This window comes from Balearica regulorum, chromosome 7, assembly GCF_011004875.1.
Source record: "Balearica regulorum gibbericeps isolate bBalReg1 chromosome 7, bBalReg1.pri, whole genome shotgun sequence".
Classification (NCBI taxonomy): Eukaryota; Metazoa; Chordata; class Aves; order Gruiformes; family Gruidae; genus Balearica; species Balearica regulorum.
Genome location: NC_046190.1, coordinates 35,365,228 through 35,388,236, shown reverse-complemented (window position 1 = coordinate 35,388,236; position 23,009 = coordinate 35,365,228). Strand labels below are relative to the sequence as shown.

At 35.7% G+C, this 23,009-nt stretch overlaps 1 protein-coding gene across 8 annotated transcripts in view; it reads left to right on the top strand.

The window, feature by feature from the left end:
* CTNNA3 (catenin alpha 3) overlaps positions 1-23,009 on the top strand; it is a 512,461-nt gene that overhangs the window by 270,491 nt on the left and 218,961 nt on the right. The window lies entirely within an intron of this gene.

The window sequence follows — 23,009 nt, the reverse complement described above, 5'->3', positions numbered from 1 at the left end:
TGCCTCAGATCTTCCTGAATGGCACACTTAACTTAGATCAAAATGTTCCTTTTGGAGAGCTGCTTTATTTAACGTCTTTGTAGAAGCAGCAGAAGTAAAAACATCTGATATGTTAGTGCTCGATTTGGAACAGAGGAATTAAAATAAACAAGAGAAAGAAACTAAAAAGATCAGTTATGAATGAAATCTTTCAAAATTATGTGGAGACTGTGTAAATATACCGTATTAGAGGCCCAGAGCCAATACGTAGTACTTATCAGAGAAGACTTTGAAACAACCGCAGAATGCTAAAGTGGCTGAACAATAATGTGAATGTAAATACAAACAAAATAAAATCCCCGTGACTTTAAACTAAGATCATGCAGCAAAACTTGCAAAAATTGCATGAAAAGAACTCCCTTTCAAGTAGATCAGGTCCAGCAAGTCTTAAGAGAGTCTGTAAGATGAGCCAGAAATGACTGAAATGTTTTCAAGAGTGCTCAGTGAGTTCAAATTCATTCATGTTCATTATGAGAATGATTGGTAGGATTCTTACTCCTACCTTTACAGTGGATATCAGAGATCTTCCTCACAAAGCACTGGTAAAAGAAATCACTGAAAAACTGGCAGAATGAATAGCAATAAATCTTCAAAACCCTGTATTCTTCCTTCTACTAAAGGTGATTGCCAAACTACTGGCTATGGTGTGTAACCATGCTAAAAAGTGCCTCTGTACTAGAGTACTGCTACTGCACTTGCTGTTTCTGCAGTATTTTCCATGTAAACTTCTAGTGCCATATGATAAACAGCATCAAGACAGTAGAGATGTTTATCTGAAGAGTCTTCATGTGAATCTTGTTTGCTGATAAACACAGATATAAAACACTAAACAGGTAAGCTAAATCTACTGCATGATGTTTTATATGACTAGGCACTTTGTCTTTTTTCATGTGGTGTGGTTTCATGTCAAATCCTTATTTACTCTTGCCCTCGTAGACTCCTGTATTACCAAATTGTTGAGACCAAATCTATTAATGCATTTATTGTTGTATCACCATCTCATCTGCTTTCATAGGAAGCTGCTATTATTATTATTATTGTATAGGCTATTGTTATGGTTGTCACATTTTCTTCCTGAGTTCAACAGTCTGGCCCACTGGATTTTGGCATCCTGTCTGCTAAAGCCCAATATTACCCAGTCAAGTTTTCAAGGATCTCAAAGAACCTGCTACATACAGCTTGAATATATAAATGTTCTTTGCTACCAGTTAACATAAAAACACTTGCAGTGTAGCCTGTGAAACCATTTTGATGTATAGTTACAAAGAAATACCTAACTGTGATGTTGAAGCATAAATATTTCAAAGTAAACCTAGTACTTAGGGTACAGTCTTATTCCTACTATTATTATAACATATTTGGTATATCAGTTAAGAAATGCTTTTCAAAGATGTTGCAAGTTGTAGATGTACTGTTTTCTTGCCTAGTCTTCTTTGTTTCCACATCAGTATTATAACCCGTATTTTACAATAGACTAAAGATGAACATTTCATGAAAATCTCACAGCATTAACTACTGTGCAATAAAAGTTGATGAGAACGTTTTTATACCAGTACTCCATTACTGTTAATTATTATTACCTTCATAGCACTTACTTGTTTCCATCAGGGGCCTCATTGTATTTGATTGTGTCTAAACAAATGAGAAGGATTTTCAGAGTTCATAATATATACAGATGAATGTTAGAAAACCAGGATAATAACATAATTAATATGACAGCTGATCCTGTCTTAATAATACAGTATTGGCTCTTTGTTACATAAACTGCAACTACACTTTGTCCATCAGGCTTGATAATACTCATCAGTCAAATTTGCTTGCCATGGTACCATTGAATCTTCAGAAAGGACGGACTGTGGTCCTGCAGACCGAAGCAGGATGGTAATTCCACTTGTATATAAGGTGGCCCTTTCAGAGGTCAGATGTATGTGCATCTCAGTGATGTGTCCTATAATAACACATTCATTAGGATAGCTAATACAGTCCACTCTTTGGCAGTTTGCTGTTGTCTTCCAGCTTGTTTGTTCTGGGTTTACCTGTGCCAGCTTCCAAATTACCTACAGTGTTACATTTGAATTGGGTTTTTTTTTGAGATTGTATCTGTGGCTTGACCCTGCTTTTATTTCCTAGAAGATGCATTTCCTTGGCACTAGAAGTAATATTCCCTGATTTCAGCTGTTTCCCACTCAGAGTGAGTTTCTGAGAGTCTGGCTCCATCCGTATATTGCCTTTTTCATGTTAAGATATGCCCAGTTAATACTTGCTGATGAGCAGGTATCACAGACCATGCTTGAAATTTATTTCTTATTTTCTGTTGAGTGATAAAGATGAAAATATGCTTCCCTGTTTTGTAGCAGGCCAACACACTTTACTTATCTCTTTTCCCTTTCGGAATGGAAATAGGGTTTTAATCTGGTAGAAAATAATTTGCAAAAATAGTTATTTTAAAATGAACAGGCATTTTATACATTTTTTTGGTGATTTCTCAGTTTAGTCATAGAATCACAGAATCATAGTCCATACTTAATACCATAAGATAACTCCCTGTCACTCCCAGGAGAGTTGTCCAGGCTGCAGAGTTACTGTGTGTCAGGTGTGGAGGCCTCTGACTGGTTCCATGCACCAAGCTTTGTGCTGTCAAAAATACCACGACCTCACTGGCGCTGGCTGCATGCTGCTTCTGGCACTTTGGGAGCACTTACCTGCCTTCTGGCTTTCCTTTGAGGAGATATAAATGGAGAATTGTTGTGATCATTGGGATGTGACACTCAGGTCAGTGGCAGACACACTCTAAAGTTACATAATGACCTTCTCTGTCGTCCCCGCCCTCCCCCCCCCCCCATTATCTTTTACTTCTCTTATAATTTAAATATATTTTGTATAATTAACTTTTTTCTCCTCTGCTTGAGCTCTCAAACATCTCTCTCCCTTATTTCAGATAAACTGAGAGTTGATGGTATCATATAACAGAAATGTTAATGAGAGGAGTATTTTTTGCTAATTCTGGATTAGACTGTTTATTTGAAAGCCATTATGCTATGTTATTAACTTCTGCTATTTTCAGAGGAGTGTTTTCATTCTGAGATGAGCACCTGTGGAAAATCATGCATCTGTAGTGTACCTGCTCTTTTTGTCTTGACTTATTTCACTGTGGGGCATAGAGAAGGTGTATGAAGTGAAAACATTTTTTTTTTTTTTTTTTTTTTTTAAAAGATGAGAGTTGTATAGAACAAAATGCTTGCACACATACATGTTCAATTTCTCCTTTCACGCAGTTCTTTCTTCGTTACATAGAAAGCTAATGCTACATGTTATGTTAAGATAAATAATCTCATCAAAGATCCTACACAGAGTCTACCACATGAAAGTTCTGTAAAGCCATGATTAATGAATGCAAAGGTAGACAAGTACTAATAACTAGACTATCAGTCTGAAAAAAGCCAGATATTCAGGAGGCTGGTATAGCATCTTTGGTTATTATGAGAATAAAAGAGGACTGAAGTCAGTGTGTGTATAGAGAGAAGCTGTGAGGAAGATGCCCAAGCAGGACTGTCCTGAAGCAAATACAATTCAGAAAAGGATTTGATATGTGTATAGAAGATGAGTGAAGCTTATAGCAAATTGCACTGTTCCAAGCAAGACCTGTAGTGATTTTGCCTTCTGCTTTATGGAAAATAATGGTGTTTGTAATTTGTCTCTGTTTTGTTTCCCTTCACTGAAGTTTTGATTTCTTCCTCACTCTTATCTCTTCCTGTGGTTGCAGCTTGTGTGCTTTAAATTTCCTGCCACATGAATATTCTTTATGCTAATTTTTTTCTTTGCTTCCTTGTAAAAATTGTTTTCCTAGTCCTATATCCATCTATTGAGTCTATAAAGAGTGTATTATGCATATTTTAAAGTAACTGTATAATATTTATGAACACAGACAAACTCCCACTTGTGTAATACAATTGTGTAACTTAAGAACCCATACAGTGCTCAGAAAGCTCCAGGAAGTAACATCTCCAAACAGTCTGTGTTGCCTGTACTAAATTATCCATCAGGAGTGCGTTCTCATGGACAATGTTTAGCCAGTTTGATTACACACTGTGTATTCACTCACAGAAGAAAAATTCAGGAAGATTGCTATGTGCTGTAGTCTCTCCAAATTTTCTGATGAATAACGTTCTTGCACTAAAAAACATTCATGTTAAGTTTTTTCTGTTTACATTTCTCCTGTGGTAGCATCTAGATTTTCTTGTTGTGAATTGGGACTCTGCTAGGTACAGTATAAACACATTGATGTCCTCTCCCTTACACCATTTGGTTTGGAGTGTTCCTGTTACCAGACTGAGGACTTCTGCCCCAGGTGCCCAGTCTGCATTCTCACCTTTTTCTCTCCTTCTGCCATCAGTACCACTGCCATGTGTGACTCTCCACATAAGGTATTTTTGCTTAGTGATCAAGGCACTTAAAAAAGACTGATCTTAAGTTAGTGCATTCAAGTGCATTCATATTGCATAGTGACCCAGAGAAGGATCTGTTTGCTATTCTGTGTTTCAGGGGATCAGACCAGAGAAATTTAAATTGAGCTTTAACTCCTCAGATGGAGGTACATTAGCATTTGAAGCTGGAGTTCTGACCTGGGTGTAATAATGTGACACAAACCTATTCAGAAAGCTGTTTCTCGTCAAATTATTTCAGTGATTTTGCCAAATATGTGTATACGCATTGAGGTATTGTCTTTGTGCAGTGTTTGTTCTGTGTCTGGCTACAAGCTTGTTGAGAAAAATGAGAAATGACTGTAAACAAAGATAGACTTTCAACTTCATCTCCCATTTCTCTGATCACTAGGGGTAGCTGTTCTTCGGCATTCTCTTTATTATTACCTTAATCTCTATGTGGATCTGGCAAGAAATTATTAGTTAACATGACACAGATAACAAGCATCACTATATTTCTAGGGCCATGTCATATGAGATATGTATTAAAGAGTCTGATTAATCACTTAATGACAAGGTGTGGTTTTCAAAAGCTTTTGACCTACCCAAGTTTTATTTAAGTTATAAAGAATGACAGAATCTAAACAGACTCTTGTAGCAGAGTCTGGAAATGTTTACAGCTTTTATATTGTTAAACTACAAGAGGGGCTTAGATATTTCAAAAGTTTAAAAAAGAGAACTTTATTTTTTTTAGCATAGTGCTTTGCAGTCTGCAGATAGAAAATGTACTTTACAAAACTTATTAATTGTGATTTGCAATTGAATCAAGTTGTCATCATCGAGCCTAATGTGAATGAGTTTCTGCAGTTAGCAAAATTGAGTAAGAAAGGTTTTAGTTTTGTTCTGGCACATGTCCAAAAACTGAAGAGATTTTTGGAGCGTGGTGTTAGAACTGTGGTGAATGGTGCAAAAACTTGTGGAAGTTAAATTCTTCCTGAGGTCACAGATGGTACCTAGCATCCTCTGTATCAATCACCAGCTTTTAGAGTTTCAGCCTGAGTCTTCTGTGATGACTTCAATCACTTTGCTAAATTTGTACATGTGCTAATAAAGGGAAGTAATTTGATAGCATTTTTCAGTGTAGCAACCTTTTATATTCATTTAAATATGTAAATTCCAAGAGTGGTACCAATGTTGTTTGTGCTCTAAGTAAGTGCATGTTGTGGACACATAAAATTTATGATATTTGCTGGCTTATTAATCAGTGCGTTGAATCAGACTTTTGTCTCATTTAAATATGGATTAAAAAGTGGATCAGTCTTTTCTTACAACAATTTAACTTTTATAGCAGTGCATATCATTAAGTAGCAAGGAGTATGACCTATATTTTTTGAAAGGTTTGTTGTAGTGAAACTCAGAGGACGCTAATTGAACTGCTTCTGTAACAACAGAGACATATTTGGACCAAAGAGTTTGTTTCTTGACCTTCAGTTTCTCTTTCAAAAGTTTGCAAGAAACTGCTTGATAAAGCCCTGCTTTGCAATTCCACATTGCTGCCTAATAAGTCAACGGTAAACCTGTTGAAAAGTGCAGATACAGTTTTCAGAGCTCCTTGTGTTAGCCTTCCCAATGCCATTCTGTCATCTGGCTTGTTCATGCTCAGCTTTCCATTTTCCATTACTAAACTTACTCCCTAAGTGGGAAGCTGTTCATTTTCTGCCTCTGTCTCCAGAGTTGGTGGATGGCTTCATTTTATGGCAATGTCTCTTCATATTGTACTTGAAGTGGATGAGGAAATGGCTTCGAAGTGATGATGTGTTTTTTAATTCTGATTAGGACTTTATAAATTCAGAGATGACATGGAACAACCTCAGAAGTTTACAGTTAGCAAGAACTGGCAATTCCTGTCATTCTCTGCCCTATGTTGAATGTTCTGTAGGATTGATGCTGGGTGCCAGTTGCATGATTTTTGTTTCTTCGCTGATTTTCATCATATATCATTTATAGCCTCTGAGTATACTACTCTTTGGTATTTCAATTATGTATGAAAATGAAAGCAAAGTGTTGTTTGTGCTTCTTAGCAACTTGTTCTTATTTTCTTTTTTAGCTTTATCAACAAAGTCGCCTACAGTTTATTTAGGTTTACCAGCTCTTTCAACTAATGCATTGAATCTCTCAGCTTTGCTGTCTTGTTTTTATTTAGGCTCAGGTTACAGGTAAAATTTAAGTGTATTTATCTTTCAAAATGATATTGAATGCCATTATGTAGGATAATTTTTTAGTGGATGAAATTTGTTAAAAGCATAGCAATTATTTGTATGTTGCACATTTCACAACTGTGTAATTGCTAACAAACTGTAATGTTAAAACAGTTAATAATGTTAAAATAATGTTAAATTTAAAGTGCAACATTTTCAGTAAGTGCCATAACTAATAAATAGAGTGATAAATGGTTAAAAATATTTTGCATATCATGGGATCTTTATCTCTTTATTGTATGAGAAAGAAGTGGATACTATTCAGGGTATTTCATTAAGCCAGTTGAATCTACCCTGGGCACTTAATTTCTATCACTTGAGTAGTGATGGCTGCTAACTGCAAAAACAGTAACAAAGCTAACATGGCTATAAGCATCATTGGTTGAACTTTTGTAGAGTATGTATGTACTTGTGTATTCTCAACAAAACCTGCACTTTACAATGTTTTTGCAAATACTACAACCTCCTTCTCTCTCCAAACTTTTTGAAACGTGGGTAAAAATATCCAGAAGCTCCACGTACACATTGTCCATATATTGTTAGGGACTTTTCAGAGCACATTGCTGTTGTGCTGCTTATGGTGGATTTAACTGACACGTTTTAAAAGCTCTCTTTTGTCCAAGTCTCTATAGCCTCTACCTGTTTTTCTTCAAATGTGACTAATTTAAGGAAGAGAATGCTGGTTTTTAGATTGTTGTGATTTAATCCGGCAGGCAGCTAAAATGACAACGCAGCCGTTTGCTCACTCCCCCCACCACTGGGATGGGGGAGTGAATTGGGGGGAAAAAAAAAAAGATAAAACTTGTGAGTTGAGTTAAAGACAGTTTAATAGGACAGAAAAGGAAGATAATAATAATGAATATACAAAAGAAGTGATGCACAGCACAGCTGCTCACCACCCACAGGCCACCAATGCCCGCTAGTTCCTGAGCTGCAGTCCAGCCACTGGGCCAGCTTTCCCCAAGTTATATACTGAGCATGATATCATATGGTATGGAATATCCCTTTGGCCAGTTTGGATTGGCTGTCCTGGCCATGTCCCCTTCCAGCTTCTTATGCACCCCCAGTCTCCTTCCTGGCAGGGCAGTGTGAGATGCTGAAATGTCCTTGATGTGATATAAACATTGCCCAGCAACATCCAAAATATCAGTGTGTTAGCAGCAGTATTCTGATCCTAAATCCAAAACACAGCACTATACCCGCTACTAGGAATAAAATTCATTCTATCCCAGCTGAAACCAGGACATAGATGCTAGAAAGTGCCATGGGATTGCCACTGATAAATAATGATGATTTAATGATATCACTGTTACGTTGGACATCTTTCAGCTTTTGGGTTTGGACTTGGTGAGTATGGAATATGTGAAGCGATCGTGTTTGTGTAATTTAAAACACAAAGTTACTTTTTCCTTTTTCTTAGAACAGGTTTGGATTGTCTCCTCAGAGCAGCGTAAATCAGACATAGCTTCTGTGCTCTGTAGCTCTATCTTCTGTTCTCTCTTGATCCCTCCACAAGCAGTTGCCCTGAGAAGGTTAATGGGATTCCCCCAAAGCAGGAGAATCTTTTAGTCAGCACCTGCTCTGCTACCATAGCCTTAATGTTGTTAGGCAAGGAGAAGTAGTGCACAAGGATCACGGCATGTCATATATTGCCATCTTCTGACTTCAGACAGTGGCATGGTTCTTTATGGCTTTCTTTAACTACCATAGTTTCATTAGATGTTGTGTGAGGATCCAGGTCTTTCTGAACCTGGATTAGCAGAAACGTAATCTGGAAGCATTTTGGCTTTTCTCACCCAAGTTCCTGCACTCAGCATAGCTTAGCAAAGCACCAAGATCGAAGTCTTTCATAAGAAAAGCCTTCAACTTTGTAACTTTCATGTTTGAGTGTTTTGTTTGTTTTTCTCATCTCAGTACCCTTGAGTTTAAGATACATCAGTGTATATCTGTAGTAGCAGTTCTGTGTTAGTTCCCATTTGAGGTTTCCTGAGCGTAGCAAAAATGTGCTGTATATTTAATTTGCTGCAGTTGTGGATGAAGATAAAAGAAATGTATCAGTAATCTTAAAAAAAAAATCAAAAAAAAAATCACGAGCATGAGTTTGACAAGAAACAAGCCCCAGGTCTGCAATCTCATTTCAGTTCCAGGTACCCTTCTCACTCATGCCTTGTGAGTAGAAAACAATAACTCTTCCATAATTTATCATTTAATTTCTCTTTCATAATTACAGAACAAACCTTGCCTGGAATATTTACTCTGTGTTTTCTGTTTAGCTGTCCCATTCACTCTCTTTATTTTGATTTTGTTCTTATTAACATTCTTGGCAGACACACTGTCACATCAGATTTGCTCCTTAGGTAATAGGGTTTACTACAGCATCCATTTTCTCTTATGCTATCAGCACAATCTGACATAAAGCCCTTTCATGTACAATTGCTCTTATATTTTCTTGGATCCCATTAATGTGTTTTTATTCACTTATTATTTTAGTTGTTTTTAATATATAATACTGTCATGTGATTGTAGAGGTATTTTGCCTACATTGGAACACACTAGTTAAAAATTAACATATGCACCCTTTAATATCCCTGAAAGACGTTTAAATGTGTACCTTCAGTGTGATAAATTTAAGTAGTTTGATAAAGGAGATATCTACAAATGTTTGTTTTTTAGGCAGTGCTTGTTGTGTGCTTCATAGAACACTGAAGTGTAGTTGATGTAACAAATGTATTTTAAAATATATTTATTTACATACAAAAGATGATGCCAAACTGAAGTTAAACTTTCAGCACTGAGTTTTTAAATATGTTTTATACTTTCATAATCAGTTGATATTTGAACTAATTCAACTTTCCACACACACACACATAGGCATATCATTTTCCTTGTGGTTTTGGAATAGGGATGTAGGGATATCTTTTGGTGCAACAAGAGTGGAGTGGGAGGGACTACAGAAGAAAGCTTGCTTGCTGTCATACTACGAACAATATGGCAAAAAGTATTTGATTCATGAAAACCTGAAGTAAGATAAATATATCTAATAAGTGTCAACATTATCTTCATTCTCAGAATCTCATTCACAACTTTACTATATACTAAACTCTCTTTCCATGGCATTTATTAACAGATTTTGAAGAACTTATACTGTATTTATATTTCAAATTAATAGAAAATTTGGTTGTCTTTGATTTGCAGTGCTTGAACAGGTGGTTCTCAAATATGGTAAGCTGTCAGGTTAGTCAGTTTTGTGCACTTGGTGTTTTCAGATTTCTATCGTATCAGCATGCAGTATTGGCAGTTCTTTCAATCCAAAGAGTGTTAATAAAGTAAACCAGATACAGTCTGACATATTGTTATCTGTATTTATATTTGCATATGTATGTGTGTCTATTGTGGTGTGTTTGAGTAATGTCTATGTGTATCATCAAATGCATAGCTATATTGTTAATAGCAACAAAACTTGAAGCACCAGGGAGATGGTAGAATTAAGATTCTCCTTCACACCTATCATGTCCTATCAGCAGGATGCATACTAGCACAATCTTTAAATGTGTGCTTGAATACTATGTTTTCTTCACATGAATGATGTTTCATACACCACAGCGAGTCATAAACGTTCCCTTTCCGAAGTTTTTGAATTTACCAATGCTTACTATTGGGAGATATTTATGTCCAACTACTTCCAAGAAGACTTAAGTGAGTAGCAAGCTGTATCTGGGCCTGCTAATGAACTGCTCAAAGGAGCCATCCTGCAATAGTCAAAGCATGTTGTAAGAGTCCTCAAAAACTTCTGTGGCTGGACTGAGGTTGTAACTTTAGGTGGCTGTTGTGTGGTAGAGTATATATAAGGACTTGCAAAGAATAGAGAAGTCTTTCTTACCAATAAACTGTTTGAAGTTTACAGTCTGTGGAGATATTTGACTTCCACCTGTCTTATTCTTCATTATGAGCCAGTCATGTGGTTGAGAGCTAGCTGAACTAGTGGCAGTTACTCTCACCTACATATACTATCTTAGAGAACAATAAGGGAGGTCCAAGAGCAAACACTCTGTAGATATAAGGAAAGATTTCAGGTCTTACATAGTGGTGCATGAATGTGCCCATTTTTAGAGTAGGCAAACAGAGAGCATATCTTTTAGGACCCTGTTACAGGTGATTATAACAAAACCTGAATGTTTCCTTAATATAACCGCATCTGTCTGAATTTACATGTACATTACAACTAATGAATATTATTTACAATGATCCTACTTAACTTTTTTCTATTAATCTTCTGACTTTGTGCATTTTTAACATTGATTAAAATTCACATATAAATCAGTAACACACATTCATAGAAAGAAGAGGTTACTCATTAGATTTCAGCCATGTATTTAATTTATTTCATTGAAAGTGAAGGTATCAGTATATATCTGAATGGAAAAAATGTTCTTTGAGCTCTGTGATATTACTGCATTGGTGAAATAACTTTATTATATTTGTCTGATTTTTTTAAAGCTCCTTTTTCTCACCTTTTTTCCTACTGTTTAGTCACAGTGTACCATGCTATCTCTGGTATTATACAAATAAAGATATACCAAGTGGGTACAGTGTTTTAAAGATGCAGAATGCTTGCCTACTTTCAACACAGCCTTTGCTAGACCCTGGGTTTGTAATTTTTATTGATCTCTTGAAAAGACATGAGTAACTTACTTTTAAAATATGTTATCCTCCACTAAAAACCAAATCTGAATCTGTTTTCATTACCTTTTACTTCATTTTCACTGCTGCCTGTCAGTTAAAAGCTTACTCTGTACATTTAATAATGCATCAGCACGGGATTCTAACTTACATCTCTCTTAAACCTTTAATGAATCTTTTTTCTGTTCCTAGCTTTACCCAACATAATTCTTAGTTACTTTTCTATTGACTCTCTTCTAGTTTGATACTTCTGTTTCCTTTTCTTTTTTGCTATACTCTTTCATGGTGCTGATGACAGTTGTATGCAAATTTAGGTTAATTTATAGTACATTCATTCTTTGGCTAATTAGGGATGTACATGGTTAAAAAAAAAGAAACATAAAACTTGGAAATCTATTTTAGAAAAAAATTCTCTACAATATTTAAATTAAAAGTCCTGCAGAAAAAGAACTTCCAACATAATGTATGATCACTTCATTAGAATGTCAAGAATGTTGCATGCTGAGTTTGAATTTTTCCACAGTTTTTCTGTGTAAAAATAAATAGGGGAAAAAGCATAGAGAATTTCTGCATAGAACTGCACCAGAATATGCCTTGAATAGCAGAATTTCTTGATCTCATGCAGTATTCTGCAAATCCCTGCCCTGTAGGAGACTCTAATTTTCAGTTGTCTTCCCTGCATGCCATCACATACAGTCTCCTTTGCTCCTTTTGTTAGCTGCTACATGTTACAAATTGCTTTTTTTTCTCTCTTGTAGCACAGAAACCCAGGACCTTCAAACTTGTACTGAGAGTGTAATCCAACAGCCCCAGTAATGCTCCAGTTTTTCACTGTCCAAATCAATCTGCTAAATAAATGGCTATGCAATGGCCTCTTTCCTGGCAGTCGTCAGTGTAAAAGGATCATTCAAGTGCTCTTTTATCAATCTTTTTCATGTTCTTTCCCCTGTACGTGCTAACAGCAGAAACTATTTGAAGTAGAATAGATTTTCTCTAGTTAACAATAGTGATTTTTTTAAAATAACATTTAAGTTTTGAAAACATTTAGTCACGAGCTTCTGGGAATAACACCTTGGAGTCATTTCATTGTGTTGCTATAAATAATGGTACGTTTTATTCAGGAGTGACTGATAGTACTGAATTCACCTGGTGAAGTGATTGCATCAACTATTATTTGCTCTGACAATCCCCAAAACATCCTATGTTGCGAGCTCTTACTTTGTAGTCTTCTGTATAGACAAGACACGTATAAAGGAGTTTATACAATCTGGATTCATTATATGTACAGGAAGCTAATGAGTGTTTAATTGAAGTATTTATAAATTTGAGAGCTAAATGTTTAACTCACTTGCCTTAGTCGTCTCCCTAAAAGCGGGATTTTCATTCTCTGCACGTTCTTAAGTGACTCTCAGCCTCCTAGATTCACATATAACATCACAGTATGGTGTTAAATTAATTGCTCTGGATTAGAAAGGGATCAACTAACACATTTAATACATAATTACATGGAATTACAGTTTTTGTCTGTTTGGGGTTTCAGCCTTTAACTTCTATTTAAAAGTATGGTTATAAACAAAACCAAATCCATAACGTGCATGTTAGCTGAAATGACCAAACTTTGTCTACTTTAGAGCTGAAGTCTTTGACAAGTAGCTATTTTTGTAAGATACCTGTCTGTAGACCAAGTTCTATCATGGTTCCACCCATGTTTGTCTCAAACAGCTTCCTTCAACTCATTCCACAGAAATGTTACAGAGTATGAGTTATGTGTGAGTGAAGCTAAATGTTTTTTTAGAATAATGACAAGTGGAATTTTCTGTGTTTATGGACATGTGCATAGCTGAAATCTCACATCAAGGGAATCAGGGAAGTCATTCTTCATTACCTGTCCATGGTGATAAAAGAGTATGCTGGTTTTCTGTTAAAAGAAATATCATGGCATGTCTGTTCTATACGTGATCATGAATAGTATCATAGAGATTATCTCTGAATAATAAATATGTCAATATAGCAAACTTCGTAAAGGAAAAAAAAAGGAATTGCCTTCTTAGTTTTGCTGTTCTGCCTTCTTTATCTCTTCATGTTACTCTTTGATATAGTGGGAATGTGAGGAGGGAAAGTGTGATGATATTGGATGGTATGGAGTGGATATGAGGACTTGAAAGAGATCTTTTTTTCAGAAATATATTTGTAAACATTATATGTGTGGTTTTTTAAAAAATATGTGTGTGCATGTGTGTGTACGTGTGTGTGTGTGTATATATATATTATGCTGATTGATTTGAATGCTGTTACGCTCCTCTTAAGTCTATTGGAATCTGTTTATGTAGTACATGGTACATTAAACTACCACATCTAAAACCACAGTAAGATTGTTTTTGTTGTCTTGAGAAACGCAGGGTGTGCCTTTGCTTTGCTGCAGAAATACCACTTTGGAACTTGTGCCAACTCAGTCTGTCCATAGGTGTGGAAGAATTCGAGTGGCTTAGCACTGGACATTTTTACCTGTTTATGATTCCTGTTTAAGACTATAACTTTTTGATTTAGAGTACAGCTAAGACCTTTAAACAATCTGGATGAGAAGGACTGTCTCAGCAATGCTACTATATTTTATTCTGAATTTTCTTTCCCTTCCATCCCCTTCTTCCCTCTCATAACAGCATATAATCTCCAAGCAATTTATATGATAGTTCATCGTAGGGAAGTCTTATGCTGCTGCTGCTGTAGGATGAGCTTTTCTCCAACTAATTTCCTATTTTCCTGCTGTAAAACTGCCAGAACACTTTGGTGAATGGTAGATGGATATTCAATTAAAAACTTCTGTACTAGGAACTTAGAAAATTGCTTCTTAGTAAAAAAAAAGCAGATTAACCTTAAGTATGCGTCTTGTTGTCAGTTCAATAGTATGGATATTGCTCTGTTTCTAGTTATGTTTGCCTTTCCTTCTTACATCCGCAGTGAATGACAGTAACATCTGATTAAAAGAAATGTAATTTCTTTTTTACTCCCTGCAGACTCCTTCAGTAGTTTTCAAGTTGAAATACAAACCAAAATAAAGTACCATTGGCCTTTATGATTTCTCTGTCAAGTATAAAGACTGACATATTTTAAATAAGAAGTACCCGTGGCTTTTGATTTTGCATTAGAAGTAGTCAGTCATCATTATATTTGCTTTGCAACAGACCAATTATGATGCATTCAGTTCCAGTGACTCTTTTCTGCAAGTAAGTAGTAGAAAACCATGGGATTTTTTAGGATTACCTTGGAATCATACTGAAATTTGCTAATATTGTCAATGTGAAAAGTAAGAGAAAAAGTGATATAATGAAATATTTGCCTTATATATCAGAAAGAAACCATAAAAGTTGAAAACAGCATAGGTTCCTCCTTCCTTCCCTTGGATTGCTCACAGTCACTTTCAAGAGAATTTAAAATCCGTATTCTCTTACCAGAAACCAGGGATCCAGCTCTGTCCTTCGAGACACCCTGGCTACCGTCCCCAACAACACCGATGTTTCAGAGAGTGGATTAGAATGTGCAATATTATGCATATTCCACCAACATAATTCTTTCTGAGAAATTATTATTAATTAAGATCTGAAAATTTCTGGTGTTTTGGGTTTTTTGGGTTGTTGGGGGTTTTTTAAGGGGTTATAGATTCTAAATATTTTTCCTGTTGCTTTTTTAGGCTGTCTTATGCATGCTCATTTAGAATTAAGTTTGTTTTGCAGTATTAGGAACTAGATATAACTGAATGCTAAAAGAGAGTTATACTGAGAGGCTTTAAATTCAAGACTTTTCCTGCATATTGATTGAAAAAGGGTAATTCACACAGTGAGGAGAGCCCTCGGTACTCCAATTGATATCGATACAGGTTGAGGTAATTCATTTCTTATGAGGTACTGCACATCTCACGGCATTAGATCCATAGGGAGCTGTCCATGATGGCTTGAAGAGGAAAAAAAATTACAATCTCATATTGAAGTGGTTGAGGAGAAAAAAATATCTGTAATGAGAAACTGTTCCACATGAAATATTCCTCATTTGCTCAGTTGCATATGATTTTCTATGCCCTTGTTGTTTGGGTTTGGGTTTTTTTCTTGGCTTCTTCCCCCTCCCCCCCTTTTTTTTTTAATATACCGACTTGTTTTTTACAGAAATAAGTTTTCTTGAGTCAGATGTCATTAAAAAAAAGTGCACTACACTTGTTTTATTAGAGTAGGGAATTTGTGTTACCGAGTAAATGTAGTGATCTTCAACTTAAAATACTTGTGGGTTATTCATTCTTTGTGTTTCCTATATTAACAAAGAAAGGTAATAAATATAGTTGTAAATTAATTTCCTTTTGCAGGCTTTTGATGTACAGTAAAAATATGCTTTGAAATGCTGTATGAAAAGGCCTGGGAGCTTTTGGCTTTTCAAAAGAATTTTTGTTCTTTAAAATGTCAGAAATGTCAAGTTCTGCCTTTACTGTCTTGTCAGAGGATTCCTTGAATAACTTCTAAAATGTTCATTTAAGAGATTTCTCATGCAGCAGTTAATAAGATGGCACTGCTGAATCCTTAAAGATTTTGTAAAAAACCCCCCAACCATAGAAAAACATGCATGTAATTGTTCATGCATCTAAATAGTCCTATTGTATCCATGAGGTTATTTGCACTCAAAAAGTTATTCCTATCCACTTCCAGGATGGGGAACAAAGAAATCTTTTTAAAAGTTTGTTTAAAAGCATGAGACATACTTGAAAACTAGAACTGTAAACAACTGGCTTCCTTTTGTGTTTGAATCTGACACAAACTTGTCCATTGAGATCTATAGCTTTGGAGAAGATCATAGCTTTGGTTTATTTAACGAGAGATATACTTGGAAGTTGTACTTTGAGGAGCAAGTTGAAAATTTGAAGGGTGAAATGTTGTTTCTATTAATTCTGCATGTAAGGGGTGAATATTCGTAGGGCCTAATGATAAACAAATTGGTACAAGGAAGGTTCTTAACAGCATTTAAATTCCTTTGATTTGCCTATTCATCACAAGAGGTTTTGTCCCTACTGTGCTGACAACGGTAGGACAGGGACTGAACAATAATGGGGCTGAAGGATTTATCAGTCTCAAATGAGACAAGAAGGTAGTAAGAAAGAAAACTTGCTTGAGCGGTCTCTTCTTTATATTGGAATGAACTAGGAAGCCAGATGCATTTGGGTACAAAGAGGTGTTTGATGAGAAGACAGCTGAGGCTTGATTTTCATGATCTGGTTATGGTATACTTAGAGTGCCCCAAGAAAAACAGGGACTGCAGGGGGGCTAATGCCAGAGACGTTTCTGTCGCTGGGCAGTGCACGTTCTGCAGCTAGCACGGGCAGCGCAGGGAGCAAGGGGCAGGGAGGAGGCTCACTCATGCAGCAGCCTGGTGGCAACCTGGTGGCAAGCAGATTGACTAGAGTAAGGCCCACTGGTGGGAGAATGGTTTAGATTATATGGTTCTGGTTGCTTGTTCCTCAAGAGGAGGTGTCAGAAGGAGGGAGGCTATCCATATGGAAATAGCTGCCCCGAGGCCTCACTTTGACAAGAACTGTGAAAAAGACAGGTTATTCAAACACTGCTGCTTTGGGCCTTCCATGCTGTATTATGTTGTTCCCATCATCAGGATGTTTCTGGGGCCCTGTTATCATTCTTGTGGTGTGGCTGCCCAGACTTGGCACTTCTCACAGGTGTTTCATACCAAGCACTCGTCTCAGATTTCTTCACTCTTCACACGACCTTTCAAGGCGACAAGTCCTTTGCCTTCTCCCAGCAAAGAATGTAAGCAGTGAAATTAGTTTTATTTACTTATTGATGGCTGAAGCACGGTGTTAACTAATTTTGGCAGAAGTAAATGCACTGTAATCAAGTTGACAAACCTCTTGGCCCTTCTCTATTAGATCATCTGTTTTAATATAAATGAAGACTGCAACGGGATTGAATTGGATCTTCCCTTATAAAGGCTTATGGTTTTGGGGGTTTTTTTTTGAGACAGATGCTTGCAGTTGTCTTTACTTTGTTGAATTGTGCATCAAGATTTGAAAGATCAGGGTTTCTATAAGCCGAATGTGAAAGAAAATCTTATTTTTGTCTTTGCACAATAAATCCATGTGTGGGATTTTCCCAAGTAATGGCAACATTGTTTCAACACACACACACAATTGTGAAACTGCTTTTATACTAAATACAACTTTTTTCATTACTGTTATGGTTTTGTCTGTAATTCAAAATGACTTTCTAATTCAAAAGAGGGAACATTTATAAGCACTGTATACCAAAAAAATGCTAAATGGTAAATGTTAAATGCTGAATTGTAACAACAGACATAAAATGCCTGATATCTCTATAGGGATTGTGACTTTGATTTAATATCTTATTTAGGTTGGGTGAGGGTTTGGGGTTTTTATTAATGTACAATGTACAGGACCCTATAATTATTGAGTATAGGATTATTGTCAGTCAACACATAGCCTGAAATGATCAATCATTTAATTAGAGCTCTGACATTTATTAACTTACCATCATATTGATTGGTGTTTACCTTTTAGGTTGACTTTTTTTAATATTTCCATAGAGAACTGAATTCAGTAAATGTTCTTGTCTTTTTAAAAAGAAAATTGTCCTTGTATACCTTGAACTAAATCAAAAGATGTTTATCACAGAGTCAGGGTACAGCTGCTGGAGATAAGCAATGAAAATCATGCTAGTGGGTTGGATTTTGTTGTTGTTGTTGTTGTTTTCTCTATTCAGTCCTCCCAAGATTGTACAGTGAGTGTTTGGGAACAGTCACATCCCAGGAAACAAAACACGTGCTCAGTTTCTGGCCATAGGCCTTTAAGTATGGAAATCCATTTTCAGGACAGCCTTTGAGTACCATATGGATTAAAGTTATAAAGTTGTTTTTAATCATGTATGTAATTTTAAACATTCCAGTGAAGTATCATTGCTTTCTTTTAACTTCTGTTATTTTAAACCAATATGTAAGCCCAGCAATACAAGATGAACTTGCATCTGAATGTCTTCTAACATCAGGAATGCTCTGAATCTCAACCCTGTTTTGTTTGTTTGCAAATAACTCTTTTTAGTGGTGCTTAAGAAAGGAAAGTCAGGATACCTCTCAAAATAAATTACTTACTGCTTTGTAGTTTCTGTAGTCAATGGCACACACAGATGTGTAGGATCTAACTAGGCTTATATTGATGTAGTCTATTTATATACCTTATACTGCCCAGTACCTGCATATATTTATTCCTTTAGAGACAACTTGGTTGAGGAGGACAGCTCTTAAAAATTCAGTGGGGCTCAAGCTCCAGGTTTTGCATTCACTACTCCAACATCGCTTTTCCTGTATGGGGGACTCCTGACCACTTCTGCTGTTTGCAGTCTAGATCCTACTTCAGCTGTTGTATCTTGAAGTGTGGCATAATGGTATGGATAGTATCTCCTGACTGTGTTGTTGCCATACAAATACTTGAAGAAATCCTTTAGGACTAAAGTAAAATAGTTTTAAAGTTTTATAGCTAAGACTCCAGGTGTTGTGAAATACAGAATTCAGAAGACAGCTGATCTCACCATGGATGCGATAAACGAAATTCATATTGCTCCCTTTTACTCCACAACCTTGAAAAGCTAGAGTCTACAGATGTGTTTTAGAACATGTATGGCTACTTTGGAAAAATGATGATTTTATATTTGAAATCCTGATACCTATTTCAGGTGGATATTTCCAAAATATCCAAGGTGCTTCATGTAGGCCTATTACAATTTACTTTTAAAAGTTTGTGGGATTTTTAATATAAAATGAATATTTTTGGGGACTATTCACAAGACAAAACTTCAACCTACCAAACTAGGTCTCTCTCAGCACCCTCTACAGTGAGTAGAGGCTCAGGACATTCACAGGTGACGCGAAGTGATTCCTTTCTCTGGTGGTTATAAGGGAGCCTTGCAAGATTTAAGTCAATCCTTGTGAATACTTTATCACCAGTACATACCCAAATAAACTGGCTCACTCATGTAATAAATACTAATAGCATTTACTGTTTTAATACCTCTGGCTGTTGTATCCTTTTACGTATCCTTTTTCGTATATTTTTTTATAAATGTATCCCATATCTATTAGCCTCAGTAGTTGAAGAGCTTACATGATCATTTAAGTAGTTATGCCTAAATCTCCTTTATGAACTACTGAACAGTGTTCAGATGGGAGACACACTGCAACTATTACGTAAACATTTGTAGCACTTCAGAAGTATAAACAAAGCAAAATTAGAAACCTTATCAGAATAACTGTATTCCTTTGTGTAAGCTATCTCTTCAACTCAATGAAGTATGAAGGTTGTAGAATTACTGCTGTCTTTGTTAATACTGTTAACTGTTGGCACATACCCACCAAAGACTCCACTGGAGACATGTTCTTGAGTCCTTCAAGGTTGTGTAGCTAATGCAAACATATTAGTCTGCATCCGCATACCTTGGAGTGCAGAAGGATCTGTAATGCTCGTGAAGGTCATGATCCCCTGCTGATATAAATTAACTCCATTAAAAACAGTGGAAATATGGTGATTTGTTTCAACTGAGAATCTGCCCTTAGATATGTGCTGTTTTAAATGAAAATTCGACAGTAAAGATTTTCTGCACATGTGGCTTTTGAGTCATTCAACTAATGTTGTTTGCCAGTGTGTGAAATAGATAGGCCTGTATTATTGACAATACTCAGCATTTATCTTTAGGCTATACGGTGTTAACTAAAAATACTTGTTTTCACTTAGTGGAGTATTAATAACAATATGACTTAGTTCTTGTAAAATATTTCATATGCTAAAAATGCATTGAAATAGGAGCTGGGTATTGCTTGTAATATCTTCACAAGGGAGCCATATAGCCATTGTTAAATATATTTTACAGAATAAAACGGTACCTGAGTGCAGGAAGACTGAAAGAGGTGAGCTCAAATGCATAATTTTTGAAATCCAGCGCCTAGAATAATGTGCATAATTTTCCTAGCCCTTTTCTTAATTCAGTCGCGTTGTACAAGAATAAACTATTTCAGGATAGACTTGCTTGTTTTTAAGTACAGCAGTCACGAGAAGAATGTTAATTAAAAAGCAGATGCAGAATATTGCAAATACAGATGTGTTAGCTATATTACTGGAGAGTGGAACATAGCACAGAGATGTTCAGATCACGTTTAGTTTCACTATACCATTGTTTTAATATACACTTTTAAAATACTAAATCTGGTGTTTTTCAGCTATTAAAAAGTGTAATCATCTAGCATAGGTCTTGAACTGTTACTGTCCCATAGATATTTGAGATGGAATTCTGCAGAGGAATATAAACTTAACTTAAAGGAGTAATTCAGCATTCATGGGTATTTGGGACTAATGGACAATACCTTACAGACTCTGGACAACACGACGCAAGACTGTTGATGTTTAAGACTGCTCCCACAGTAGACTTTGTAGTGAGGTGTTCCTCTGACTTTAACAGACTGTACACAATTTTAAAAATATTATTTAGTTTATCCAAACAGTAATGTGTTTTTTGAGTTTTATATTTCTTTAAGGAAGAATGAGAGTCTGCAATTATGACATTACCCACATTCTGGACCTGTCCACATTCTACAGTCTGAAGCTACGTTTTACAGTGTATTTAGTTCTTGGGAAAAACACAAGGTGAAGAGTAACCTCAATATAGTTAGGTTTGCTTTCTAGACATTGACTATTGACAATTATGTTAAGAATTTGCAAATAAAGTATTTTTTTCCTTCTTCACTGTTCAATATGTTTATGCCGCTTGCTGAGTGAGGTTATTTCATATTAGCTGCCTCAAAGATTTAGGTCTGCTTAGCACCAGTTGTATCATTAGTTGCCACCTTCGAAGTTACAGCTTACTAGAGAACTTTAAAAAAATCCCAATATTTTACATTGATTCTGTCATCTTAGAAAAATAGTCTCTAAATGTAAAGCTTTTAAGGGACGTGCCAATGTGAAGCTGCATCGTTGTCATCTGAAAATGCATAGCCACAAGCTGAGTTGTATCCACAATGTTTTTACTGGTCCTGTTTACCTAACAATTTTTGTTTTATTGTCAAGGCTGACAACAGCTTGCAAAACACAGTAAGAGTCGTTATTTACTTCAGTTCCTATGCAAGTATTGGTATGAGAAATGATCACATTACTGTGAAATAGAAAGTTAGTATCTACCTTTAGGGATTCCTTGAGGGTTGCAAGGTAAAGTACAGACCTCTCTCAGAGACCTGTGTTTGATCATCTATTCCTTGTGAAGACAGTAAGCAATTTTGGAAACTGAAAGTATTAGGGAAATTTCTAAGTCAGTCTGAATATATAAGCTCAAATTTTTAAAGTAATTGTTTCTTTCAGTTGTTAGAGAATGTACTAATCACTTAAAGACATTTATTACATTACCTATTCACTTTTAATGTACAAGCTCTTTCTTGATCATCTCTAAATCTTTGCTTTAATATTAAGCATATTACTCTGTTCACAGATTATTATTTTTGTTTAGCAAGGAAATAATTCTGAAGTATGATATATTGTATATAACACGATTATACTCCTAGATGCCTAGCAAGATATTACTACTTTTGTTTTCACTAATATTTGTTTTAGTACAATTTACAAAGCGAGACAGTCATATTTGTAATATAGACTTCCCAGTGTACTATAACTGAAGGCCAAATGTTATGATAAGTATACATAGCTATTTCTTTAACATCTGTGAGAATCTGGTCCTTTCCCTGGACATGTTATGTGTACTAACTTACGACTTTGTGTAAAGACACTTTCACTGTTTGTGGTTTCTTTCCTTTGGACCAGGGCAGTCCAAGGTAGTGAGTAATGAATGATTGCTTTAGAGAAACAAGGTCAATTAGACATTTTGGATTTTCATACAGTTTCTGTACTAACATGAAAAAAAGGTTATTCAAAACAACTAGTAGACACAGAACTACTATGATAATACTGTATAGAAGAAATGCTGGGCAGTACAATAAAAATGTAAACTACACTTTTCAAATAGCTAATAATGGTAGAAGCACTTTGCTTACAGATAGAAATAAAAAGATTGTTTGACAAATATACAACTGATTCTTTTAAGATGTCTCAAATATCTCAAGAGCTCAATCTTCTATTGATGCTGAGAGTGAAGGTGCTGTTAAATGAAAAGATTGTCCATTTTCATTGACAATGTTTATCAACTTTGCATTGCAACATCTTGGACATTTTGAAATTCACCCATTCTGTTTTACAGGAGTAAAATAATGAATGCTGCAGACTAAAGCACTACCAAACTGCGTTGTGGACATCTGAATTTATAAATTGCTTGTAGAGGGAAAACATGATTTTTTTACAGGAATGTGGTGATAATAGATTGGCAATAATAATAAGTAACTCTGGACTATAAAAAGAGTATTACAGCAATTCAGAAGATAACAAGTGTTTAATTTCAATATGCTGCTAGTAAAGCGTATGTTTTGATTCAGTGGATTATGCTTAACCTGACAAATTGGCATTTTATGAATATTGCTGTACTGGCCCCTGAAATGCATTAAAATTCAAAAAAAATGCTTA